Genomic DNA, 19974 nt, shown 5'->3' on the forward strand with positions numbered 1-19974 from the left:
GTGTTAGGGTTAGGGTTAACATAAACCCTAGGATAGTGTTAGGGTTAGGGTTAGGGTTATCATCAGGCCTAGGATAGTGTTTGGGTTAGGGTTAGGGTTAGCATCAGTTCAAAGATAGTGTTAGGGTTAGCGTTAGGGTTAGCATCTGCCCTAGGATAGTGTTAGGGTTAGGGTTAGGGTTAGCATCAGCCCAAGGATAGTGTTAGGGTTAGGGTTAGCATCAGCCCTAGGATAGTGTTAGGGTTAGGGTTAAGGTTAGCATCAGCCGTAGGATAGTGTTAGGGTTAGGGTTAGCCTCAGCCCTAAGATAGTGTTAGAGTTAGGGTTAGGGTTAGCATCAGCCCTAGGATAGTGTTAGTGTTAGGGTTAGGGTTAGCATCAGCCCTTGGAGAGTGTTAGGGTTAGGGTTAGGGTTAGCATCAGCCCTAGGATAGTGTTAGTGTTAGGGTTAGCAGCAGCCCTAGGATAGTGTTAGGGTTAGGGTTAGGGTTAGCATCCGCCCTAGGATAGTGTTAGGTTTAGGGTTAGGGTTAGCATCAGCCCTAGGATAGTGTTAGGTTTAGGGTTAACATAAACCGTAGGATAGTGTTAGGGTTAGGGTTAGGGTTATCATCAGGCCTAGGATAGTGTTATGGTTAGGGTTAGGGTTAGCATCAGTTCAAGGATAGTGTTAGGGTTAGCGTTAGGTTTAGCATCAGCCCTAGGATAGTGTTAGGGTTAGGGTTAGGGTTAGAATCAGCCCTAGGATAGTGTCAGGGTTAGGGTTAGGGTTATCATCAGGCCTAGGATAGTGTTAGGGTTAGGGTTAGCATCAGCCCTAGGATAGTGTTAGTGTTAGGGTTAGGGTTAGCATCAGCCCTAGGACAGTGTTAGGGTTCGGTTAACATCAGCCCTAGGATAGTGTTAGGGTTAGGGTTAGGGTTAGCATCAGGCCTAGGATAGTGTTAGGGTTAGGGTTAGCATCACCCCTAGGATAGTGTTAGGGTTAGGGTTAGGGTTAGCATCAGCCGTAGGAAAGTGTTAGGGTTAGGGTTAGCCTCAGCCCTAAGATAGTGTTAGAGTTAGGTTTAGGGTTAGCATCAGCCCTAGGATAATGTTAATGGTTAGGGTTAGGGTTAGCATCAGCCCTAGGATAGTGTTAGTGTTAGGGTTAGCATTAGCCCTAGGATAGTGTTAGGGTGAGGGTTAGGGTTAGCATCCGCCCTAGGATAGTGTTAGGGTTAGGGTTAAGGTTAGCATCAGCCCTAGGATAGTGTTAGGGTTAGGGTTAACATAAACCCTAGGATAGTGTTAGGGTTAGGGTTAGGGATATCATCAGGCCGAGGATAGTGTTAGGGTTAGGGTTTGGGTTAGCATCAGTTCAAGGATAGTGTTAGGGTTAGCGTTAGGGTTAGCATCTGCCCTAGGATAGTGTTAGGGTTAGGGTTAGGGTTAGCATCAGCCCAAGGATAGTGTTAGGGTTAGGGTTAGCATCAGCCCTAGAATAGTGTTAGGGTTAGGGTTAGCATCAGCCCTAGGATAGTGTCAGTGTTAGGGTTAGGGTTATCATCAGGCCTAGGATAGTGTTAGGGTTAGGGTTAGCATCAGCCCTAGGATAGTGTTAGGGTTAGGGTTAGGGTTAGCATCAGCCCTAGGATAGTGTTAGTGTTAGGGTTGGCATCAGCCCTAGGATAGTGTTAGGGTTAGTGTTACGGTTAGCATCCGCCCTAGGATAGTGTTAGGGTTAGGGTTAGGGTTAGCATCAGCCCTAGGATAGTGTTAGTGTTAGGGTTAGCATCAGCCCTAGGATAGTGTTAGGGTTAGTGTTACGGTTAGCCTCAGCCCTAGGAGAGTGTTACGGTTAGGGATAGGGTTAGCATCAGGCCTAGGATAGTGTTAGGGTTAGGGTTAGGGTGAGGGTTAGCATCAGCCCTAGGATAGTGTTAGGGTTAGGGTTAGCATGAGCCCTAGGATAGTGTCAGGGTTAGGGTTAGGGTTATCATCAGGCCTAGGATAGTGTTAGGGTTAGCGTTAGCATCCGCTCTAGGATAGTGTTAGGGTTAGGGTTAGGGTTAGCATCAGCCCTAGGATAGTGTTAAGGTTAGGGTTAGGGTTATCATCAGGCCTAGGATAGTGTGAGGGCTAGGGTTAGCATCAGACTTAGGATAGTGTTAGGGTTAGGGTTAGGGTTAGCATCAGCTCTAGGATAGTGTTAGGGTTAGGGTTAGCATCATCCCTAGGATAGTGTTAGGGTTAGGGTTATCATCAAGCCTAGGATAGTGTTAGGGTTAGGGTTAGCATCAGCCCTAGGATAGTGTTAGGGTTAGGGTTAGGGTTAGCATCAGCCCTAGGATAGTGTTAGGGTTAGGGTTAGCATCAGCCCTAGGATAGTGTTAGGGTTAGGGTTAGGGTTAGCATCAGGCCTAGGATAGTGTTAGGGTTAGGGTTAGCATCAGCCCTAGGATAGTGTTAGGGTTAGGGTTAGGGTTAGCATCAGCCGTAGGATAGTGTTAGGGTTAGGGTTAGCCTCAGCCCTAAGATAGTGTTAGAGTTAGGGTTAGGCTTAGCATCAGCCCTAGGATAGTGTTAGGGTTAGGGTTAGGGTTAGCATCAGCCCTTGGAGAGTGTTAGGGTTAGGGTTAGGGTTAGCATCAGCCCTAGGATAGTGTTAGTGTTAGGGTTAGCATCAGCACTAGGATAGTGTTAGGGTTAGGGTTAGGGTTAGCATCCGCCCTAGGATAGTGTTAGGTTTAGGGTTAGGGTTAGCATCAGCCCTAGGATAGTCTTAGGGTTAGAGTTAACATAAACCCTAGGATAGTGTTAGGGTTAGGGTTAGGGTTATCATCAGGCCTAGGATAGTGTTAGGGTTAGGGTTAGGGTTAGCATCAGTTCAAGGATAGTGTTAGGGTTAGCTTTAGGGTTAGCATCAGCCCTAGGATAGTGTTAGGGTTAGGGTTAGGGTTAGCATCAGCCCTAGGATAGTGTTAGGGTTAGGGTTAGCATCAGCCCTAGGATAGTGTCAGGGTTAGGGTTAGGGTTATCATCAGGCCAAGGATAGTGTTAGGGTTAGGGTTAGCATCAGCCCTAGGATAGTGTTAGGGTTAGGGTTAGGGTTAGCATCAGCCCTAGGATAGTGTTGGGGTTAGGGTTAGCATCAGCCCTAGGATAGTGTTAGGGTTAGGGTTAGGGTTAGCATCAGGCCTAGGATAGTGTTAGGGTTAGGGTTAGCATTAGCCCTAGAATAGTGTTAGGGTTAGGGTTAGGGTTAGCATCAGCCGTAGGATAGTGTTAGTGTTAGGGTTAGCCTCAGCCCTAAGATAGTGTTAGAGTTAGGGTTAGGGTTAGCATCAGCCCTAGGATAATGTTAACGGTTAGGGTTAGGGTTAGCATCAGCCCTAGGATAGTGTTAGTGTTAGGGTTAGCATCAGCCCTAGGATAGTGTTAGGGTTAGGGTTAGGGTTAGCATCCACCCTAGGATAGTGTTAGGGTTAGGGTTAGGGTTAGCATCAGCCCTAGGATACTGTTAGGGTTAGGGTTAACATAAACCCTAGGATAGTGTTACGGTTAAGGTTAGGGTTATCATCAGGCCTAGGATAGTGTTAGGGTTAGGTGTTAGGGTTAGCATCAGTTCAAGGATAGTGTTAGGGTTAGCGTTAGGGTTAGCATCTGCCCTAGGATAGTGTTAGGGTTAGGGTTAGGGTTAGCATGAGCAGAAGGATAGTGTTAGGGTTAGTGTTAGCATCAGCCCTAGGATAGTGTTAGGGTTAGGGTTAGGGTTAGCATCAGGCCCAGGATAGTGTTAGGGTTAGGGTTAGCATCAGCCCAAGGATAGTGTTAGGGTTAGGGTTAGGGTTATCATCAGGCCTAGGATAGTGTTAGGGTTAGGGTTAGCATCAGCCCTAGGATAGTGTTAGGGTTAGGGTTAGGGTTAGCATCAGCCCTAGGATACTGTTAGGGTTAGGGTTAACATAAACCCTAGGATAGTGTTAGGGTTAGGGTTAGGGTTATCATCAGGCCTAGGATAGTGTTAGGGTTAGGGTTAGGGTTAGCCTCAGTTCAAGGATAGTGTTAGGTTTAGCGTTGTGTTTAGCATCAGCCCTAGGATAGTGTTAGGGTTAGGGTTAGGGTTAGCATGAGCAGAAGGATAGTGTTAGGGTTAGTGTTAGCATCAGCCCTAGGATAGTGTTACGGTTATTGTTAGGGTTATCATCAGGCCTAGGATAGTGTTAGGGTTAGGGTTAGCATCAGCCCTAGGATAGTGTTAGGGTTAGGGTTAGGGTTAGCATCAGCCCTAGGATAGTGTTAGGGTTAGGGTTAGCATCAGCCCTAGGATAGTGTTAGGGTTAGTGTTAGGGTTAGCATCAGGCCTAGGATAATGTTAGGGTTACGGTTAGCATCAGCCCTAGGATAGTGTTAGGGTTAGGGTTAGGGTTAGGATCAGCCGTAGGATAGTGTTAGGGTTAGGGTTAGCCTCAGCCCTAAGATAGTGTTAGAGTTAGGGTTAGGGTTATCATCAGCCCTAGGATAGTGTTAGGGTTAGGGTTAGGGTTAGCATCAGCCCTAGGATAGTGTTAGTGTTAGGGTTAGCATCAGCCCTAGGATAGTGTTAGGGTTACGGTTAGGGTTAGCATCCGCCCTAGGATAGTGTTAGGGTTAGGGTTAGGGTTAGCATCAGCCCTAGGATAGTGTTAGGTTTAGGGATAACATAAACCCTAGGATAGTGTTAGTGTTAGGGTTAGGGTTATCATCAGGCCTAGGATATTGTTAGGGTTAGGGTTAGGGTTAGCATCAGTTCAAGGATAGCGTTAGGGTTAGCGTTAGGGTTAGCATCTGCCATAGGATATTGTTAGGGTTAGGGTTATTGTTAGCATCAGCCCAAGGATAGTGTTAGGGTTAGGGTTAGCATCAGCCCTAGGATAGTGTTAGGGTTAGGGTTAGGGTTAGCATCAGGCCCAGGATAGTGTTAGGGTTAGGGTTAGCATCAGCCCAAGGATAGTGTTAGGGTTAGGGTTAGGGTTAGCATCAGCCCTAGGATAGTGTTAGGGTTAGGGTTAGCATCAACCCTAGGTTATTGTTTGGGTTAGGGGTAGGGTTAGCATCAGCCCTAGGATAGTGTTAGGGTTAGGGTTAGCCTCAGCCCTAGGAGAGTGTTAGGGGTAGGGATAGGGTTAGCATCAGGCCTAGGATAGTGTTAGGATTAGGGTTAGGGTTAGCATCAGCCCTAGGATAGTGTTAGGGTTAGGGTTACCATCAGCCCTAGGATAGTGTCAGGGTTAGGGTTAGGGTTATCATCAGGCCTAGGATAGTGTTAGGGTTAGGGTTAGCATCAGCTCTAGGATAGTGTTAGGGTTAGGGTTAGGGTTAGCATCAGCCCTAGGATAGGGTTAAGGTTAGGGTTAGGGTTATCATCAGGCCTAGTATAGTGTGAGGGCTAGGGTTAGCATCAGACTTAGGATAGTTTTAGGGTTAGGGTTAGGGTTAGCATCAGCCCTAGGATACTGTTAGGGTTAGGGTTAACATAAACCCTAGGATAGTGTTAGGGTTAAGGTTAGGGTTATCATCAGGCCTAGGATAGTGTTAGGGTTAGGTGTTAGGGTTAGCATCAGTTCAAGGATAGTGTTAGGGTTAGCGTTAGGGTTAGCATCTGCCCTAGGATAGTGTTAGGGTTAGGGATAGGGTTAGCATGAGCAGAAGGATAGTGTTAGGGTTAGTGTTAGCATCAGCCCTAGGATAGTGTTAGGGTTAGGGTTAGGGTTAGCATCAGGCCCAGGATAGTGTTAGGGTTAGGGTTAGCATCAGCCCAAGGATAGTGTTAGGGTTAGGGTTAGGGTTATCATCAGGCCTAGGATAGTGTTAGGGTTAGGGTTAGCATCAGCCCTAGGATAGTGTTAGGGTTAGGGTTAGGGTTAGCATCAGCCCTAGGATACTGTTAGGGTTAGGGTTAACATAAAACCTAGGATAGTGTTAGGGTTAGGGTTAGGGTTATCATCAGGCCTAGGATAGTGTTAGGGTTAGGGTTAGGGTTAGCCTCAGTTCAAGGATAGTGTTAGGTTTAGCGTTGTGTTTAGCATCAGCCCTAGGATAGTGTTAGGGTTAGGGTTAGGGTTAGCATCAGCCCTAGGATAGTGTTAGGGTTAGGGTTAGCATCAGCCCTAGGATAGTGTTAGGGTTAGTGTTAGGGTTATCATCAGGCCTAGGATAGTGTTAGGGTTAGGGTTAGCATCAGCCCTAGGATAGTGTTAGGGTTAGGGTTAGGGTTAGCATCAGCCCTAGGATAGTGTTAGGGTTAGGGTTAGCATCAGCCCTAGGATAGTGTTAGGGTTAGGGTTAGGGTTAGCATCAGGCCTAGGATAATGTTAGGGTTACGGTTAGCATCAGCCCTAGGATAGTGTTAGGGTTAGGGTTAGGGTTAGGATCAGCCGTAGGATAGTGTTAGGGTTAGGGTTAGCCTCAGCCCTAAGATAGTGTTAGAGTTAGGGTTAGGGTTATCATCAGCCCTAGGATAATGTTAGGCTTAGGGTTAGGGTTAGCATCAGCCCTAGGATAGTGTTAGTGTTAGGGTTAGCATCAGCCCTAGGATAGTGTTAGGGTTAGGGTTAGGGTTAGCATCCGCCCTAGGATAGTGTTAGGGTTAGGGTTAGGGTTAGCATCAGCCCTAGGATAGTGTTAGGTTTAGGGATAACATAAACCCTAGGATAGTGTTAGTGTTAGGGTTAGGGTTATCATCAGGCCTAGGATATTGTTAGGGTTAGGGTTAGGGTTAGCATCAGTTCAAGGATAGCGTTAGGGTTAGCGTTAGGGTTAGCATCTGCCATAGGATATTGTTAGGGTTAGGGTTATTGTTAGCATCAGCCCAAGGATAGTGTTAGGGTTAGGGTTAGGGTTAGCATCAGGCCCAGGATAGTGTTAGGGTTAGGGTTAGCATCAGCCCAAGGATAGTGTTAGGGTTAGGGTTAGGGTTAGCATCAGCCCTAGGATAGTGTTAGGGTTAGGGTTAGCATCAACCCTAGGTTATTGTTTGGGTTAGGGGTAGGGTTAGCATCAGCCCTAGGATAGTGTTAGGGTTAGGGTTAGCCTCAGCCCTAGGAGAGTGTTAGGGGTAGGGATAGGGTTAGCATCAGGCCTAGGATAGTGTTAGGATTAGGGTTAGGGTTAACATCAGCCCTAGGATAGTGTTAGGGTTAGGGTTACCATCAGCCCTAGGATAGTGTCAGGGTTAGGGTTAGGGTTATCATCAGGCCTAGGATAGTGTTAGGGTTAGGGTTAGCATCAGCTCTAGGATAGTGTTAGGGTTAGGGTTAGGGTTAGCATCAGCCCTAGGATAGGGTTAAGGTTAGGGTTAGGGTTATCATCAGGCCTAGTATAGTGTGAGGGCTAGGGTTAGCATCAGACTTAGGATAGTTTTAGGGTTAGGGTTAGGGTTAGCATCAGCCCTAGGATACTGTTAGGGTTAGGGTTAGCATCAGCCCTAGGATAGTGTTAGGGTTAGGGTTAGGGTTATCATCAGGCCTAGGATAGTGTTAGGGTTAGGGTTAGCATCAGCCCTAGGATAGTGTTAGGGTTAGGTTTAGGGTTAGCGTCAGGCCTAGGATAGTGTTAATGTTAGGGTTAGCATGAGCCCTAGGATAGTGTTAGGGTTAGGGTTAGGGTTAGCATCCGCCCTAGGATAATGTTAGGGTTAGGGTTAGGGTTAGCATCAGCCCTAGGATAGTGTTAGTGTTAGGGTTAGCATCAGCCCTAGGATAGTGTTAGGGTTAAGGTTAGGGTTAGCATCAGCCCTAGGATAGTGTTAGGGTTAGGGTTAGGGTTAGCATCAGCCCTAGGATAGTGTTAGGGTTAGGGTTAACATAAACCCTAGGATAGTGTTTGGGTTATGGTTAGGGTTATCATCAGGCCTAGGATAGTGTTTGGGTTAGGGTTAGGGTTAGCATCAGTTCAAAGATAGTGTTAGGGTTAGCGTTAGGGTTAGCATCTGCCCTAGGATAGTGTTAGGGTTAGGGTTAGGGTTAGCATCAGCCCAAGGATAGTGTTAGGGTTAGGGTTAGCATCAGCCCTAGGATAGTGTTAGGGTTAGGGTTAGGGTTAGCATCAGCCGTAGGATAGTGTTAGGGTTAGGGTTAGCCTCAGCCCTAAGATAGTGTTAGAGTTAAAGTTAGGGTTAGCATCAGCCCTTGGATAGTGTTAGTGTTAGGGTTAGGGTTAGCATCAGCCCTTGGAGAGTGTTAGGGTTAGGGTTAGGGTTAGCATCAGCCCTAGGATAGTGTTAGTGTTAGGGTTAGCAGCAGCCCTAGGATAGTGTTAGGGTTAGGGTTAGGGTTAGCATCCGCCCTAGGATAGTGTTAGGTTTAGGGTTAGGGTTAGCATCAGCCCTAGGATAGTGTTAGGGTTAGGGTTAACATAAACCCTAGGATAGTGTTAGGGTTAGGGTTAGGGTTATCATCAGGCCTAGGATAGTGTTATGGTTAGGGTTAGGGTTAGCATCAGTTCAAGGATAGTGTTAGGGTTAGCGTTAGGGTTAGCATCAGCCCTAGGATAGTGTTAGGGTTAGGGTTAGGGTTAGCATCAGCCCTAGGATAGTGTTAGGGTTAGGGTTAGAATCAGCCCTAGGATAGTGTCAGGGTTAGTGTTAGGGTTATCATCAGGCCTAGGATAGTGTTAGGGTTAGGGTTAACATCAGCCCTAGGATAGTGTTAGTGTTAGGGTTAGGGTTAGCATCAGCCCTAGGACAGTGTTAGGGTTCGGTTAACATCAGCCATAGGATAGTGTTAGGGTTAGGGTTAGGGTTAGCATCAGGCCTAGGATAGTGTTAGGGTTAGGGTTAGCATCACCCCTAGGATAGTGTTAGTGTTAGGGTTAGGGTTATCATCAGGCCTAGGATATTGTTAGGGTTAGGGTTAGGGTTAGCATCAGTTCAAGGATAGCGTTAGGGTTAGCGTTAGGGTTAGCATCTGCCATAGGATATTGTTAGGGTTAGGGTTATTGTTAGCATCAGCCCAAGGATAGTGTTAGGGTTAGGGTTAGGGTTAGCATCAGGCCCAGGATAGTGTTAGGGTTAGGGTTAGCATCAGCCCAAGGATAGTGTTAGGGTTAGGGTTAGGGTTAGCATCAGCCCTAGGATAGTGTTAGGGTTAGGGTTAGCATCAACCCTAGGTTATTGTTTGGGTTAGGGGTAGGGTTAGCATCAGCCCTAGGATAGTGTTAGGGTTAGGGTTAGCCTCAGCCCTAGGAGAGTGTTAGGGGTAGGGATAGGGTTAGCATCAGGCCTAGGATAGTGTTAGGATTAGGGTTAGGGTTAACATCAGCCCTAGGATAGTGTTAGGGTTAGGGTTACCATCAGCCCTAGGATAGTGTCAGGGTTAGGGTTAGGGTTATCATCAGGCCTAGGATAGTGTTAGGGTTAGGGTTAGCATCAGCTCTAGGATAGTGTTAGGGTTAGGGTTAGGGTTAGCATCAGCCCTAGGATAGGGTTAAGGTTAGGGTTAGGGTTATCATCAGGCCTAGTATAGTGTGAGGGCTAGGGTTAGCATCAGACTTAGGATAGTTTTAGGGTTAGGGTTAGGGTTAGCATCAGCCCTAGGATACTGTTAGGGTTAGGGTTAGCATCAGCCCTAGGATAGTGTTAGGGTTAGGGTTAGGGTTATCATCAGGCCTAGGATAGTGTTAGGGTTAGGGTTAGCATCAGCCCTAGGATAGTGTTAGGGTTAGGTTTAGGGTTAGCGTCAGGCCTAGGATAGTGTTAATGTTAGGGTTAGCATGAGCCCTAGGATAGTGTTAGGGTTAGGGTTAGGGTTAGCATCCGCCCTAGGATAATGTTAGGGTTAGGGTTAGGGTTAGCATCAGCCCTAGGATAGTGTTAGTGTTAGGGTTAGCATCAGCCCTAGGATAGTGTTAGGGTTAAGGTTAGGGTTAGCATCAGCCCTAGGATAGTGTTAGGGTTAGGGTTAGGGTTAGCATCAGCCCTAGGATAGTGTTAGGGTTAGGGTTAACATAAACCCTAGGATAGTGTTTGGGTTATGGTTAGGGTTATCATCAGGCCTAGGATAGTGTTTGGGTTAGGGTTAGGGTTAGCATCAGTTCAAAGATAGTGTTAGGGTTAGCGTTAGGGTTAGCATCTGCCCTAGGATAGTGTTAGGGTTAGGGTTAGGGTTAGCATCAGCCCAAGGATAGTGTTAGGGTTAGGGTTAGCATCAGCCCTAGGATAGTGTTAGGGTTAGGGTTAGGGTTAGCATCAGCCGTAGGATAGTGTTAGGGTTAGGGTTAGCCTCAGCCCTAAGATAGTGTTAGAGTTAAAGTTAGGGTTAGCATCAGCCCTTGGATAGTGTTAGTGTTAGGGTTAGGGTTAGCATCAGCCCTTGGAGAGTGTTAGGGTTAGGGTTAGGGTTAGCATCAGCCCTAGGATAGTGTTAGTGTTAGGGTTAGCAGCAGCCCTAGGATAGTGTTAGGGTTAGGGTTAGGGTTAGCATCCGCCCTAGGATAGTGTTAGGTTTAGGGTTAGGGTTAGCATCAGCCCTAGGATAGTGTTAGGGTTAGGGTTAACATAAACCCTAGGATAGTGTTAGGGTTAGGGTTAGGGTTATCATCAGGCCTAGGATAGTGTTATGGTTAGGGTTAGGGTTAGCATCAGTTCAAGGATAGTGTTAGGGTTAGCGTTAGGGTTAGCATCAGCCCTAGGATAGTGTTAGGGTTAGGGTTAGGGTTAGCATCAGCCCTAGGATAGTGTTAGGGTTAGGGTTAGAATCAGCCCTAGGATAGTGTCAGGGTTAGTGTTAGGGTTATCATCAGGCCTAGGATAGTGTTAGGGTTAGGGTTAACATCAGCCCTAGGATAGTGTTAGTGTTAGGGTTAGGGTTAGCATCAGCCCTAGGACAGTGTTAGGGTTCGGTTAACATCAGCCCTAGGATAGTGTTAGGGTTAGGGTTAGGGTTAGCATCAGGCCTAGGATAGTGTTAGGGTTAGGGTTAGCATCACCCCTAGGATAGTGTTAGGGTTAGGGTTAGGGTTAGCATCAGCCGTAGGAAAGTGTTAGGGTTAGGGTTAGCCTCAGCCCTAAGATAGTGATAGAGTTAGGGTTAGGGTTAGCATCAGCCCTAGGATTATGTTAAGGGTTAGGGTTAGGGTTAGCATCAGCCCTAGGATAGTGTTAGTGTTAGGGTTAGCATTAGCCCTAGGATAGTGTTAGGGTTAGGGTTAGGGTTAGCATCCGCCCTAGGATAGTGTTAGGGTTAGGGTTAGGGTTAGCATCAGCCCTAGGATAGTGTTAGGGTTAGGGTTAACATAAACCCTAGGATAGTGTTAGGGTTAGGGTTAGGGATATCATCAGGCCTAGGATAGTGTTAGGGTTAGGGTTAGGGTTAGCATCAGTTCAAGGATAGTGTTAGGGTTAGCGTTAGGGTTAGCATCTGCCCTAGGATAGTGTTAGGGTTAGGGTTAGGGTTAGCATCAGCCCAAGGATAGTGTTAGGGTTAGGGTTAGCATCAGCCCTAGAATAGTGTTAGGGTTAGGGTTAGCATCAGCCCTAGGATAGTGTCAGTGTTAGGGTTAGGGTTATCATCAGGCCTAGGATAGTGTTAGGGTTAGGGTTAGCATCAGCCCTAGGATAGTGTTAGGGTTAGGGTTAGGGTTAGCATCAGCCCTAGGATAGTGTTAGTGTTAGGGTTAGCATCAGCCCTAGGATAGTGTTAGGGTTAGGGTTACGGTTAGCATCCGCCCTAGGATAGTGTTAGGGTTAGGGTTAGGGTTAGCATCAGCCCTAGGATAGTGTTAGGGTTAGGGTTAACAAAAACCCTAGGATAGTGTTAGGGTTAGGGTTAGGGTTATCATCAGGCCTAGGATAGTGTTAGGGTTACGGTTAGGGTTAGCATCAGTTCAAGGATAGTGTTAGGGTTACCGTTAGGGTTAGCATCTGCCCTAGGATAGTGTTAGGGTTAGGGTTAGGGTTAGCATGAGCCCAAGGATAGTGTTAGGGTTAGGGTTAGCATCAGCCCTAGGATAGTGTTAGGGTTAGGGTTAGGGTTAGAATCAGGCCCAGGATAGTCTTAGGGTTAGGGTTAGCATCAGCCCAAGGATAGAGTTAGGGTTCGGGTTAGGGTTATCATCAGGCCTAGCATAGTGTTAGGGTTAGGGTTAGCATAAGCCCTAGGATAGTGTTAGGGTTAGGGTTAGGGTTAGCATCAGCCCTAGGATAGTGTTAGGGTTAGGGTTAACATAAACCTTAGGATAGTGTTAGGGTTAGGGTTAGGGTTATCATCAGGCCTAGGATAGTGTTAGGGTTAGGGTTAGGGTTAGCATCAGTTCAAGGATAGTGTCAGGGTTAGCGTTGTGGTTAGCATCAGCCCTAGGATAGTGTTAGGGTTAGGGTTAGGGTTAGCATCAACCCTAGGATAGTGTTAGGGTTAGGGTTAGCATCAGCCCAAGGATAGTGTTAGGGTTAGGGTTAGGTTTATCATCAGGCCTAGGATAGTGGTTAGCATCAGCCCTAGGATAGTGTTAGGGTTAGGGTTAGGGTTAGCATCAGCCCTAGGATAGTGTTAGGGTTAGGGTTAGCATCAGCCCTAGGATAGTGTTAGGGTTAGGGTTAGGGTTAGCATCAGGCTTAGGATAGTGTTAGGGTTAGGGTTAGCATCAGCCCTAGGATAGTGTTAGGGTTAGGGTTAGGGTTAGGATCAGCCGTAGGATAGTGTTAGGGTTAGGGTTAGCCTCAGCCCTAAGATAGTGTTAGTGTTAGGGTTAGGGTTAGCATCAGCCCTAGGATAATGTTAGGGTTAGGGTTAGGGTTAGCATCAGCCCTAGGATAGTGTTAGTGTTAGGGTTAGCATCAGCCCTAGGATAGTGTTAGGGTTAGGGTTAGGGTTAGCATCCGCCTTTGGATAGTGTTAGGGTTAGGGTTAGGGTTAGCATCAGCCCTAGGATACTGTTAGGGTTAGGGTTAACATAAACACTAGGATAGTGTTAGGGTTAGGGTTAGGGTTATCATCAGGCCTAGGATAGTGTTAGGGTTAGGGTTAGGGTTAGCATCAGTTCAAGGATAGTGTTAGGGTTAGCGTTAGCGTTAGCATCTGCCCTAGGATATTGTTAGGGTTAGGGTTAGGGTTAGCATCAGCCCAAGGATAGTGTTAGGGTTAGGGTTAGCATCAGCCCTAGGATAGTGTTAGGGTTAGGGTTAGGGTTAGCATCAGGCCCAGGATAGTGTTAGGGTTATGGTTAGCATCAGCCCAAGGATAGTGTTAGGGTTAGGGTTAGGGTTAGCATCAGCCCTAGGATAGTGTTAGGGTTAGGGTTAGCATCAACCCTAGGATAGTGTTTGGGTTAAGGTTAGGGTTAGCATCAGCCCTAGGATAGTGTTAGGGTTAGTGTTAGCATCAGCCTTAGGATAGTGTCAGGGTTAGGGTTAGGGTTATCATCAGGCCTAGGATAGTGTTAGGGTTAGGGTTAGCATCAGCTCTAGGATAGTGTCAGGGTTAGGGTTAGGGTTAGCATCAGCCCTAGGATAGTGTTAAGGTTAGGGTTAGGGTTAGCATCAGCCCTAGGATAGTGTGAGGGCTAGGGTTAGCATCAGACTTAGGATAGTGTTAGGGTTAGGGTTAGGGTTAGCATCAGCCCTAGGATACTGTTAGGGTTAGGGTTAGCATCAGCCCTAGGATAGTGTTAGGGTTAGGGTTAGGGTTATCATCAGGCCTAGGATAGTGTTAGGGTTAGGGTTAGCATCAGCCCTAGGATAGTGTTAGGGTTAGGGTTAGGGTTAGCATCAGCCCTAGGATAGTGTTAGGGTTAGGGTTAGCATCAGCCCTAGGATAGTGTTAGGGTTAGGGTTAGGGTTAGCATCAGGCATAGGATAGTGTTAGTGTTAGGGTTAGCATGAGCCCTAGGATAGTGTTAGGGTTAGGGTTAGGGTTAGCATCCGCCCTAGGATAATGTTAGGGTTAGGGTTAGGATTAGCATCAGCCCTAGGATAGTGTTAGTGTTAGGGTTAGCATCAGCCCTAGGATAGTGTTAGGGTTAGGGTTAGGGTTAGCATCCGCCCTAGGATAGTGTTAGGGTTAGGGTTAGGGTTAGCATCAATCCTAGGATAGTGTTAGGGTTAGGGTTAGGGTTAGCATCAGCCCTTGGAGAGTGGTAGGGTTAGTGTTAGGGTTAGCATCAGCCCTAGGATAGTGTTAGTGTTAGGGTTAGCATCAGCCCTAGGATAGTGTTAGGGTTAGGGTTAGGTTTAGCATCCGCCCTAGGATAGTGTTAGGTTTAGGGTTAGGGTTAGCATCAGCCCTAGGATAGTGTTAGTTTTAGGGTTAGCATCAGCCCTTGGAGAGTGTTAGGGTTAGGGTTAGGGTTAGCATCAGCCCTAGGATAGTGTTAGTGTTAGGGTTAGCATCAGCCCTAGGATAGTGTTAGGGTTAGGGTTACGGTTAGCATCCGCCCTAGGATAGTGTTAGGGTTAGGGTTAGGGTTAGCATCAGCCCTAGAATAGTGTTAGGGTTAGGGTTAACAAAAACCCTAGGATAGTGTTAGGGTTAGGATTAGGGTTATCATCAGGCCTAGGATAGTGTTAGGGTTATGGTTAGGGTTAGCATCAGTTCAAGGATAGTGTTAGGGTTAGCGTTAGGGTTAGCATCTGCCCTAGGATAGTGTTAGGGTTAGGGTTAGGGTTAGCATGAGCCCAAGGATAGTGTTAGGGTTAGGGTTAGCATCAGCCCTAGGATAGTGTTAGGGTTAGGGTTAGGGTTAGCATCAGGCCCAGGATAGTCTTAGGGTTAGGGTTAGCATCAGCCCAAGGATAGAGTTAGGGTTCGGGTTAGGGTTATCATCAGGCCTAGGATAGTGTTAGGGTTAGGGTTAGCATAAGCCCTAGGATAGTGTTAGGGTTAGGGTTAGGGTTAGCATCAGCCCTAGGATAGTGTTAGGGTTAGGGATAACATAAACCTTAGGATAGTGTTAGGGTTAGGGTTAGGGTTATCATCAGGCCTAGGATAGTGTTAGGGTTAGGGTTAGGGTTAGCATCAGTTCAAGGATAGTGTCAGGGTTAGCGTTGTGGTTAGCATCAGCCCTAGGATAGTGTTAGGGTTAGGGTTAGGGTTAGCATCAGCCCTAGGATAGTGTTAGGGTTAGGGTTAGCATCAGCCCAAGGATATTGTTAGGGTTAGGGTTAGGGTTATCATCAGGCCTAGGATAGTGTTAGGGTTAGGGTTAGCATCAGCCCTAGGATAGTGTTAGGGTTAGGGTTAGGGTTAGCATCATCCCTAGGATAGTGTTAGGGTTAGGGTTAGCATCAGCCCTAGGATAGTGTTAGGGTTAGGGTTAGGGTTAGCATCAGTTCAAGGATAGTGTTAGGGTTAGCGTTAGCGTTAGCATCTGCCCTAGGATATTGTTAGGGTTAGGGTTAGGTTTAGCATCAGCCCAAGGATAGTGTTAGGGTTAGGGTTAGCATCAGCCCTAGGATAGTGTTAGGGTTAGGGTTAGGGTTAGCATCAGGCCCAGGATAGTGTTAGGGTTATGGTTAGCATCAGCCCAAGGATAGTGTTAGGGTTAGGGTTAGGGTTAGCATCAGCCCTAGGATAGTGTTAGGGTTAGGGTTAGCATCAACCCTAGGATAGTGTTTGGGTTAGGGTTAGGGTTAGCATCAGCCCTAGGATAGTGTTAGGGTTAGGGTTAGCCTCAGCCCTAGGAGAGTGTTAGGGTTAGGGATAGGGTTAGCATTAGGCATAGGATAGTGTTAGGGTTAGGGTTAGGGTTAGCATCAGCCCTAGGTTAGTGTTAGGGTTAGTGTTAGCATCAGCCTTAGGATAGTGTTAGGGTTAGGGTTAGGGTTAGCATCAGCCCTAGGATAGTGTTAGGGTTAGGGTTAGCATCAGCCCTCGGATAGTGTTAGGGTTAGGGTTAGGGTTAGCATCAGGCATAGGATAGTGTTAGTGTTAGGGTTAGCATGAGCCCTAGGATAGTGTTAGGGTTAGGGTTAGGGTTAGCATCCGCCCTAGGATAATGTTAGGGTTAGGGTTAGGGTTAGCATCAGCCCTAGGATAGTGTTAGTGTTAGGGTTAGCATCAGCCCTAGGATAGTGTTAGGGTTAGGGTTAGGGTTAGCATCCGCCCTAGGATAGTGTTAGGGTTAGGGTTAGGGTTAGCATCAATCCTAGGATAGTGTTAGGGTTAGGGTTAGGGTTAGCATCAGCCCTTGGAGAGTGTTAGGGTTAGGGTTAGGGTTAGCATCAGCCCTAGGATAGTGTTAGTGTTAGGGTTAGCATCAGCCCTAGGATAGTGTTAGGGTTAGGGTTAGGTTTAGCATCCGCCCTAGGATAGTGTTAGGTTTAGGGTTAGGGTTAGCATCAGCCCTAGGATAGTGTTAGGGTTAGGGTTAACATAAACCCTAGGATAGTGTTAGGGTTAGGGTTAGGGTTATCATCAGGCCTAGGATAGTGTTATGGTTAGGGTTAGGGTTAGCATCAGCCCAAGGATAGTGTTAGGGTTAGGGTTAGCATCAGCCCTAGGATAGTGTTAGGGTTAGGGTTAGGGTTAGCATCAGGCCCAGGATAGTGTTAGGGTTAGGGTTAGCATCAGCCCAAGGATAGTGTTAGGGTTAGGGTTAGGGTTAGCATCAGCCCTAGGATAGTGTTAGTTTTAGGGTTAGCATCAACCCTAGGTTAGTGTTTGGGTTAGGGTTAGGGTTAGCATCAGCCCTAGGATAGTGTTAGGGTTAGGGTTAGCCTCAGCCCTAGGAGAGTGTTAGGGGTAGGGATAGGGTTAGCATCAGGCAAGGATAGTGTTAGGATTAGGGTTAGGGTTAGCATCAGCCCTAGGATAGTGTTAGGGTTAGGGTTACCATCAGCACTAGGATAGTGTCAGGGTTAGGGTTAGGGTTATCATCAGGCCTAGCATAGTGTTAGGGTTAGGGTTAGCATCAGCTCTAGGATAGTGTTAGGGTTAGGGTTAGGGTTAGCATCAGCCCTAGGATAGTGTTAGTGTTAGGGTTAGCATCAGCCCTAGGATAGTGTTAGGGTTAGGGTTAGGGTGAGCATCAGGCCTAGGATAGTGTTAGGGTTAGGGTTAGCATCAGCCCTAGGATAGTCTTAGGGTTAGGGTTAGGGTTAGCATCAGCCCTAGGATAGTGTTAGGGTTAGGGTTAGCATCAGCCCTAGGATAGTGTTAGGGTTAGGGTTAGGGTGAGCATCAGGCCTAGGATAGTGTTAATGTTAGGGTTAGCATGAGCCCTAGGATAGTGTTAGGGTTAGGGTTAGGGTTAGCATCAGCCCTAGGATACTGTTAGGGTTAGGGTTAGCATCAGCCCTAGGATAGTGTTAGGGTTAGGGTTAGGGTTATCATCAGGCCTAGGATAGTGTTAGGGTTAGGGTTAGCATCAGCCCTAGGATAGTCTTAGGGTTAGGGTTAGGGTTAGCATCAGCCCTAGGATAGTGTTAGGGTTAGGGTTAGCATCAGCCCTAGGATAGTGTTAGGGTTAGGGTTAGGGTGAGCATCAGGCCTAGGATAGTGTTAATGTTAGGGTTAGCATGAGCCCTAGGATAGTGTTAGGGTTAGGGTTAGGGTTAGCATCCGCCCTAGGATAATGTTAGGGTTAGGGTTAAGGTTAGCATCAGCCCTAGGATAGTGTTAGGGTTAGGGTTAACATAAACCCTAGGATAGTGTTAGGGTTAGGGTTAGGGATATCATCAGGCCTAGGATAGTGTTAGGGTTAGGGTTAGGGTTAGCATCAGTTCAAGGATAGTGTTAGGGTTAGCGTTAGGGTTAGCATCTGCCCTAGGATAGTGTTAGGGTTAGGGTTAGGGTTAGCATCAGCCCAAGGATAGTGTTAGGGTTAGGGTTACCATCAGCCCTAGGATAGTGTTAGGGTTAGGGTTAGCATCAGCCCTAGGATAGTGTCAGTGTTAGGGTTAGGGTTATCATCAGGCCTAGGATAGTGTTAGGGTTAGGGTTAGCATCAGCCCTAGGATAGTGTTAGGGTTAGGGTTAGGGTTAGCATCATCCTTAGGATAGTGTTAGTGTTAGGGTTAGCATCAGCCCTAGGGTAGTGTTAGGGTTAGGGTTACGGTTAGCATCCGCCCTAGGATAGTGTTAGGGTTAGGGTTAGGGTTAGCATCAGCCCTAGGATAGTCTTAGGGTTAGGGTTAACATAAACCCTAGGATAGTGTTAGGGTTAGGGTTAGGGTTATCATCAGGCCTAGGATAGTGTTAGGGTTACGGTTAGGGTTAGCATCAGTTCAAGGATAGTGTTAGGGTTAGCGTTAGGGTTAGCATCTGCCCTAGGATAGTGTTAGGGTTAGGGTTAGGGTTAGCATGAGCCCAAGGATAGTGTTAGGGTTAGGGTTAGCATCAGCCCTAGGATAGTGTTAGGGTTAGGGTTAGGGTTAGCATCAGGCCCAGGATAGTGTTAGGGTTAGGGTTAGCATCAGCCCAAGGATAGAGTTAGGGTTCGGGTTAGGGTTATCATCAGGCCTAGGATAGTGTTAGGGTTAGGGTTAGCATAAGCCCTAGGATAGTGTTAGAGTTAGGGTTAGGGTTAGCATCAGCCCTAGGATAGTGTTAGGGTTAGGGTTAACATAAACCCTAGGATAGTGTTAGGGTTAGCGTTAGGGTTATCATCAGGCCTAGGATAGTGTTAGGGTTAGGGTTAGGGTTAGCATCAGTTCAAGGATATTGTCAGGGTTAGCGTTGTGGTTAGCATCAGCCCTAGGATAGTGTTAGGGTTAGGTTTAGGGTTAGCATCAGCCCTAGGATAGTGTTAGGGTTAGGGTTAGCATCAGCCCTAGGATAGTGTTAGGGTTAGGGTTAGGGTTATCATCAGGCCTAGGATATTGTTAGTGTTAGGGTTAGCATCAGCCGTAGGATAGTGTTAGGGTTAGGGTTAGGGTTAGCATCAGCCCTAGGATAGTGTTAGGGTTAGGGTTAGCATCAGCCCTAGGATAGTGTTAGGGTTAGCATCAGGCCTAGGATAGTGTTAGGGTTAGGGTTAGCATCATCCCTAGGATAGTGTTAGGGTTAGGGTTAGGGTTAGGATCAGCCGTAGGATAGTGTTAGGGTTAGGGTTAGCCTCAGCCCTAAGATAGTGTTAGTGTTAGGGTTAGGGTTAGCATCAGCCCTAGGATAATGTTAGGGTTAGGGTTAGGGTTAGCATCAGCCCTAGGATAGTGTTAGTGTTAGGGTTAGCATCAGCCCTAGGATAGTGTTAGGGTTAGGGTTAGGGTTCGCATCCGCCTTAGGATAGTGTTAGGGTTAGGGTTAGGGTTAGCATCAGCCCTAGGATAGTGTTAGGGTTAGGGTTAACATAAACCCTAGGATAGTGTTAGGGTTAGGGTTAGGGTTATCATCAGGCCTAGGATAGTGTTTGGGTTTGGGTTAGGGTTAGCATCAGTTCAAAGATAGTGTTAGGGTTAGCGTTAGGGTTAGCATCTGCCCTAGGATAGTGTTAGGGTTAGGGTTAGGGTTAGCATCAGCCCAAGGATAGTGTTAGGGTTAGGGTTAGCATCAGCCCTAGGATAGTGTTAGGGTTAGGGTTAGGGTTAGCATCAGCCGTAGGATAGTGTTAGGTTTAGGGTTAGCCTCAGCCCTAAGATAGTGTTAGAGTTAGGGTTAGGGTTAGCATCAGCCCTAGGATAGTGTTAGGGTTAGGGTTAGGGTTAGCATCAGCCCTTGGAGAGTGTTAGGGTTAGGGTTAGGGTTAGCATCAGCCCTAGGATAGTGTTAGTGTTAGGGTTAGCAGCAGCCCTAGGATAGTGTTAGGGTTAGGGTTAGGGTTAGCATCCGCCCTAGGATAGTGTTAGGTTTAGGGTTAGAGATAGCATCAGCCCTAGGATAGTGTTAGGGTTAGGGTTAACATAAAACGTAGGATAGTGTTAGGGTTAGGGTTAGGGTTATCATCAGGCCTAGGATAGTGTTATGGTTAGGGTTAGGGTTAGCATCAGTTCAAGGATAGTGTTAGGGTTAGCGTTAGGGTTAGCATCAGCCCTAGGATAGTGTTAGGGTTAGGGTTAGGGTTAGCATCAGCCCTAGGATAGTG

The sequence above is a fragment of the Lemur catta genome, chromosome 20 (assembly GCF_020740605.2).
Source record: "Lemur catta isolate mLemCat1 chromosome 20, mLemCat1.pri, whole genome shotgun sequence".
In the NCBI taxonomy this organism is placed as follows: domain Eukaryota; kingdom Metazoa; phylum Chordata; class Mammalia; order Primates; family Lemuridae; genus Lemur; species Lemur catta.